Source organism: Eschrichtius robustus, chromosome 6, assembly GCF_028021215.1.
Source record: "Eschrichtius robustus isolate mEscRob2 chromosome 6, mEscRob2.pri, whole genome shotgun sequence".
NCBI classification, from domain to species: Eukaryota; Metazoa; Chordata; class Mammalia; order Artiodactyla; family Eschrichtiidae; genus Eschrichtius; species Eschrichtius robustus.
Genome location: NC_090829.1, coordinates 30,329,777 through 30,337,790, shown reverse-complemented (window position 1 = coordinate 30,337,790; position 8,014 = coordinate 30,329,777).

Below are 8,014 nucleotides of genomic sequence, written 5' to 3'. Positions count from 1 at the left end.
GCCTCTAAAATGCCCTCCATTCTTAAGTGGCTCTGACTTCCTCAGGATAAGATCCAGACTCTCCGGCCTGACATACGGCTCAGACTCTGCGAGCTCTGAGCTCCTTCTCACGCACCCTCCCGACAACATCCATTGTGTCCCACTCGGGCAGCTGGACACAGCCAAGCTCCACTTGCTCTGAGTTGCAGAGTGGACCACTCTCTGTCCCGCCTCAGTGCTTCTGTGCAGCCTAAGGCACTTGTTTGGGCAGAGCATTTATTTTCCACTTTGTATTCCCAAGATGAAAGCACCCTTTGAATTTTGGGTAGTGTTGGCATTTATGCAACTATCTACCAGGGAACTTTTTTTTTTCTTCAACTATTTTTTATGAAAATTTTCAAAAATTCAGGAAAGTTGAAAAACTAGTGCAATGAACATCCAAATTCAGTTCAACAATTGTTAACATTTTGTTACATTTGCTTCATTTATCTGTCTACCCTATATCCATCCTTCTCCTCCTCCTCCCCCTTCTTCTTCTGCAAAGCTATTTCAAATTTCATATTTCTGCTAAACCACTTGCTAAATCCATTTCAAGTGTATCTATCTCCTAAAAATGAGAACAACCTGCTTCATAACTACACCACTTCTACACCCAAAATAAAACAACTTCTAATATAGCCTAGCACTATCTATATGGATATTTTTCCAACTGTCCCCAAAATGTATTTCATCGTGTTGTCTTCCAGACCAAGATCCAATCGAGCTTTATACACTGCATTTATCCCCCAGTGAATATTTATCTTTGACTGAGTCTCAGTTTGCCCAGCTACATGCTTCTGTTAAGCTACATGACTCAGCTCTGTCCCTGCGCTTCCTAGGAATCTCCTGTGAAACCCCAGCTCCATTCAAAGTTCCTGTGACTTTTTGTACTTCCCAGAAGCCTATGCTTAAATCTATTGGAGATTCAATATTTTGTATGCCAAAGCTCTTGTTGAACTTTTGTATTTCCCCTGTCAGACTCTGAGCAGAGCATCTTGAGGGCAAGGATGGGTGTTTTCGCCTCAGCAGTCTCCCCACTACTTAGTAATTGCTCAGTACCTGTTTAAAGAATAAATGGTGGAATATGGTTTCTCTTCACCGTGAATAGCTGGAATAAGTAAATGGACTCTGGAGGGCTGGGAGCCAGGGAGAAGAGGGTAAAGGGCAGGTACGACAAGAGTCTGAGAGGTCACTCCAAATACAGAATATTGCTCAGGGAACTTTGGATATGAATTGTATATGACTTCCCGTCTCTCAGGAGGCAATATGCTAGATGTTTACTGTTAGTTGGAGATAAATCTAGAATCTAGCCACACTATAGACATTTTGGGCCAGATAATTCTAGAGAAAGAATTATAAACACAAAAACGAAGGAGACTGCATCCCAATGGTCCATTTTTGTTTACATAGCTATTCTACTGCTGCTTTCCTACCGTGTTTTGAAGGAAACATCCACTCCCAGTGGGTCCCTAGATTGGACCAGGATCACAACTTTGTGCCCACTAGATTGGACCACGATCAGAACTTTGTGCCCACAGTGAGTGGGGGAAATCACAATGCATCCACTCTGAACTCCCAGGATGAACTTTCTTTCTGAATATTAGCCTTTTCTGCAGTTCAGCTTTTACCTTTGTGGCAAATTTTTTTCTTTGATAAACTTCTTTCAGTTACCTCCTTCTTCTCCACTTCCCACCACCTATGGAATTAATTCTAGGATGATATATTAATTCTGATTCCAGAGTGACTCTGAGACTGTACACGAGGACTATTTTAGGTGGAGTGTTTCCTCTTGAGTCACCTTGTCCCCTGGTAGCAGGCATCCTGCGGATTTCCTCAGCTCTGCTGTTGAGAACAGGAAACCAAGGCCAAAAGCAGCCAATAAGCACAGGAGCCCAGTGACTCTTCCCGGTTCCTGGAGGACCAGCAAGAAAATCTTGATTTAGGAAGAATTCCTTGGCAAGAAAGCTGGGAGTTCACTGGAGACAAATGGCTTCAGGAAGGTGTTTTTTTTTTTTAATGAGTACACATCTTTTTTTTTTTTTTTTTTTTCCCCAGGAGGCAGGTTAAGAAAGAGTTTTCTTAGGAGAGAAATTAAGTAAGTTTTTAAATTGTCCAGGGAGACTTCATTAGATGCTCTCATTAATGGGATAACCAAAGACAAGGAAATTGCTTATCTCCCCTTTTCACAATTTTATCAAGTTTTTCAGCCAGTCATATCCTCTTCATTCACTTCTGTCACCCTTGCTGAACAGTCTTCCAAATGGTGTTTGGTCCTGCACCACCCCCCTCCAAATCTTCATAACTATCTGTGACATGAAAGCATCATTAGAGACATATTTTGGGGCTTGACCAAGACTGGGATATACTAGTCATACATGTTTCCCTTCCTTGACCCCGTCTCCACAGCAGACATCAGTAATCTATCTGGCCTGTATGTTTCTCCCACTGAAACCAGGTGTCTTCAAAATAGCAATGTAGGCAGTCACTGCCAAAGAATCCAAATATCTAAACTTGAAACCTATTTGCAGTGAAGAAGAGGGGGTTAACACCTAGACGTGTATCAGGCCAGGGTGAACATGGTGGAAGAGTTCAAAGAATATGTCTTAAATCTTGGGCTTAACTTCTAGTTCCTGGAAGTTTAAAAAATTTTTCTTAGATCCATTTTTCTACATGCAAAATGGAGTTAATGCCTTCACTTTAGTGTCATTGTGAAAATTTATTTTTTGTTTGTCTTTAAAGTATGTGAAGGCTTCTAGCACAGTGCCTAGCACAAAGATACTCAAGAGATGTCAATTTATCATGATTATTTTGAGGGGGGCCCTGATTGGGAGCTCACCTCACTGACACTGAAAATTCCTGGAAGCCACAGCACTGATAGGTAGGAACTGCTCAAGGATTCTACCCTCCATAAATTTTAACAAAAGGTATTCTTTTTTTTTTTTTTTTGGTATCTTATTTATTTATTTATTTATTTATTTATTTATTTATTTATTTATTTATTTATTTATTTATTTATGGCTGTGTTGGGTCTTCGTTGCTGCGCGCGGGCTTTCTCTAGTCTCAGCAAATGGGGGCTACTCTTCATTGCAGTGTGCGGGCCTCTCATTGCAGTGGCTTCTCTTGTTGCAGAGCACGGGCTCTAGATGTGTGGGCTTCAGTAGTTGTGGCACGTGGGCTCAGTAGTTGTGTCTCACGGGCTCTAGAGCGCAGGCTCAGTAGTTGTGGTGCACGGGCTTAGTTTCTCCTCGGCATGTGGGATCTTCCCGGACCAGGGCTCGAACCCGTGTCCCCTGCACTGGCAGGCGGATTCTTAACCACTGCGCCACCAGGGAAGTCCCATTAACAAAAGGTATTCTTAATCACTCCTCTCCAAAATACAAAATATTGGCAATAAAAACTTATGAAGTCTCAACTAAACCCTCTTAGAACCTTGCAAATAAGTCTGTAAAACACTGTTCTTTCTGGGTTTCTTGGTAGCCAGTTACCCTCTTCAGAGATTATCCTGTTCTCCCACTTCCTTTTTACCTTATTTCATTGCCTGTTAGAATCTCTATGGCAGATGTCTCAAGGTGAGAAATACTTAAAGCCAAATTAAACATTTTCAGTTTTTTAAACATCTTTGCTTAAAAGTTGATGGGAGAGGGGTGGTTAAATATTGGCTGGAGAGACTGTAAATTTCAATGCTGGATGATACTGTGATCATCTCCCACCCTCAGTTCATTCCCCCTCAAGGTTACTTCCTTTGGTTCCTTGAAGAGTTTAGCACCTGGCTCGCCAAATGCAGTCATTCTCTCCCAAACTACCATTGTTATAATAGTTGATTTTAATATTCATTGCAAGGAATCATTCCAATATCCAGCCCTCTCAGTTGCTTTCTTCCAATCCTCCTGCTTTCCACCCTACTTAGGCCACTCACTCCCATGGTCACACCTACTAGTCTGCTAGGGATGCCATGACAAAATACCACAGGATAGGTGACTTAATCAACAGAAATGTGTTTTCTCTCATCGATGGAAGCTAGAAGTCCAAGATCAAGATGTTGGCAGGTTTGGTTTCTCCTGAGAACTCTCTCCTTGGCTTGCAGATGGCTGTCCTCTTGCTGTGTCCTCCTATGTCTCTGTGCACAGGCACCTCTGGTATCTCTCTGTGTGTTCAAATTTCTTCTTCTTACAAGAAAACCAATCAGATTGGATTAGGGCCCACTCTACCAGCCTTGTTCTAACTAAGGCCCTCTCACCAGATATAGTCACAGTCTGAGGTTATGCGGCATCAACATATGAATTTCAAGGGAGCAAAATTCAGCCCAAAATATACCTCTAGACTTTGTCTCCACCAGTTACTGAAACATCTTAATCTCTAATTCCAGCATCCCTTCTTCCCAATCACTACCTTCTATCTTTCCAGATCTTTTTTGTTTCCATTTTTTTATTGAAGTATAGTTGATTTACAATGTTGTGTTAATTTCTGCTGTATAGCAAAGTGATTCTGTTTTATATATATATATACACATATATATTCTTTTTTTATATTCTTTTCCATTATGGTTTATCACAGGATACTGAATATAGTTCTCTGTGCTATACAGTAGGACCTTGTAGCTTATCCATTCCATATGTAATAGCTTACATCTGCATCTTTCCAGCTCTTTATCTCTCTGCTACTCAAAACCAGTAGTTCTTCAACCACACTGGGACACACAATCTACAAATCCAACCCCTTTTTTACTGTTCCTCATATTCTTTCATGTCCTTACTTCCCTCCCTCTTCCTTCCACAGTCTATCACTATAATCACTCTCTTATATATATTCTTGATTCCTTTGTCCCCTTCTCTCTCTTCATGATACTTGCCTGGCAAACTCCCAATCCTGGTTGATTCCAGCTTTCTTACTACTCTCTGCCCACACCTGTGCAGTTGAACTGCACTGGGAAAAGCACTTGACCATGCTGCCTAGTCTCACTATAAATTCATGACCTCAAGTGGGCCCTCAGTACCTGCCAGCATCTGCCACATCTCTCTAGACCTTTCACCATCCTGCTTTCCTAGGCAACTGTTTCACACCTTCTCCTCTCCCTCCAAACCTGTAACACCCTCTCCCCGTCTTCATTCTCATCCGATAAGACTGCTTCTGGTTTTACTGAGAAAACAGAAGCAATCAGAAGTTCCCACACCTCCAATTCCTTATGCTCTGTCTTCCTTCTGTTACTAAGACAGAGCTGCCCAGGCTGCTAGCTCAGGCCAGCTCCTCCATCTGTGCATACACTCCCACTGCTTCCCATTTACTCAAGAACACCGCTCTAGCAATTCTCCCCAGTTTCTCTCTTCCACTCCCCTCCCCTCCCCAACCCTCAACAAGAATATTCCCATCAGTATAGGAATGTGCTATAAGTTTTTCCTTTAAACTTTTTCGCTGGACTCCCACTCTCCCTCCAGCTAAACTCTCCAAAAGTGTTACCTCTTCTCTCTGTTTCCAATTCCTCTTTTCTCATTCTCTCACGAACCCATTCCAGTTGGACTCATGTCTATCCCACCAGTAAAGCTCCTCTTATCAAGCTCATTGAAGACCTCCACATTGCTAAGTCCAATAGCCATTTCTCAGTCCTCCCACCATTACTTGCTCTATAGGCAGCCTTAACTCTAACTGATCACTTCTTTCTCAACTAGGAACTCGACTTCCAGGATAAGCTCTTGGTTCTTCTAACTCACTGGCCACTTCTCAGTCTCCTTTGCTTACTCTCCCTCTTGTCCCCAAACTCAATTCACTGGACTTCCCAGGACCTAGTCCTTGGGTCTCTTTCCTAACTACACTCATTCGTGCATAGTGTTTCATGTCTTTAAATACCATGTATACACTGACAACTCGCACATACTCCATCCCAGACCTCTTCCCTGAACTTCATATTTGTGTATCCAACAGCCTAATTGGCATCTCCACTTGGATTTCTAATAAGTGTCTCAGAACTTGGGATGTATGAAACTGACCACCTCACCTTCCCCGTCCAAACCTGCTCAACCTGCTGTTTTGCTCACTTCAGTAAATGACAACTTCATTCTTCCCATTGCCCAGGCCCCAAACCACGTGGTCATCTTTGACTCCTCTTTTTCTCTTCCATTCAAGCTGTCACCACATACTGTTGGTTCTATCTTCAAAACATAGACAGAATCCAGCCTTTTCTCACCATCTCTGCTACTACTGTCATGGTCTGAGCCACTATCTCCCATGAGAAGCCTGGATTGGTGAAATGGCTTCATCTCCTTTCTTTCACGCATACCCTTCACAGCCTAATCACAACACCGCAGCCAGAGTGAGCCTTTTAACGTGTCAAGTCATTTTTCGACTCAAAACTAATCTCGGACATTACTGCTCTTCCCCTCCCTCTCTTGGCTGCAGCGACAGTAGTCTCCTCACTGGGGTTCATTCTACCTCAGTGCTTTTGCACACTTGCTATTCTCTCTGCCTGCAGTGCTTTGCCCCAAGTTCTCTACAGGGCTCACACCCTCTGCTTCCTTCAGCTCTTTGCTCATGTCACCTTCTCAGCAAGATCTTCCCTGACCACCCCATTAGAAATGACATCCCCAGCCCCATTCTCTGGCACTCTTGCTTGTCCTTTGTTGACTTATTTTAGCCACACTTACCACTACCTGATAAGCTATATGTTTTACTTATATATATTTTTTATTGTTCGTCTCCACTATGGTAGAATGTAAGCTGCATGAGGGCAAGTATTTTGGACTGTCTTGTTCACTGATCTCTCTCCCCAACCCTTAGAACAGTGCCTGGAACATAGGAGGTACTCAATAATATTCAACCAAAGACGTTGTTGCTCTCCCCGTCATCCCCAAAGCTCTAGTAAATGTGATTTTAGGTTGCTTCTATGTCCCTGGGGGGAGGGGTGCGGAATCTAGTGACCAGACTTTGTTGATGCACTTTGCTAAAAACACTAGAGGAAAATAAAAGAATCACATCCATTAGGGGGTGCCAAGAAACCTCTTTGGAACCCACCATAGTTTGACTACTAGTTTCTAGTTTGTTTTATTTGAATCCGAATGTGGCTCCAAGTAGCTCAATTTTTTAAAAAATATAAGTATAATACAATTTAAAAGTGTTCATATAAAAATAAGTTTTTTTTCTCTTGAATTAAAAGCAGTTATGTTATGGAGTGTTAATACTTTCTGGAGGATAATACAAATTAAATATAAATACTTCTAGGGTTAAGATTTTCAGGGTTCATGATACAAAACTCTTTGGGTATTGAGAGGAATAAATAAGCAGACTTTACTTCTGATCTCTGTACCATTTTGACCATTATGTTCCTAAAACTGCTTTTTTATTATTAATGATGGCTCCCATTTACTGCCTTCTCCTTCTCTATCACCTGATACTGTGTTTTGCGCACATAATTCTGTTAACCCACGCATTATCTTTGTGGGGAAGGTACTGTTTTTTAATTCCCATTTCACAGCTTAGGAAGTTGAGACTTAAGAAAGTTAAGTCAAGCAGGGTTCTGAGGTTACCAGCAGAAAGTGGCAATGAGGTCAGGCAACCCTTGAATTCTTTTGTTTTGTTTTGTTTCGTTTTTGGCTGTGGCACACAGCTTGTGGGATCTTAGTTCCCAGCCGGGGATTGAACCCGGGCCCTCGGTAGTGAAATCACAGTGTGCTAACCACTGTAATGCCGGGGAATTCCCAACCCTTGAATTCTTTTTTTTTTTTTTTAATTAATTTTTACTGGAGTATAGTTGCTTTCCAACCCTTGAATTCTTTACACCACTGTCTATATTATCTTTAACATGTTAGTGCCAAGATTCCTTCCCATAATCCTCTCCTTATGTCATCAGAAATACAGGGATCTGTGGCTCTTTAAATTTAGGGCAATAATTTGGAAGGGAGTAGAGAATGGACTTGAGGACACGGGGAGGGGGAAGGATAAGCTGGGACGAAGTGAGAGAGTGGCATGGACTTATATATACTACCAAATGTAAAATAGATACCTAGTG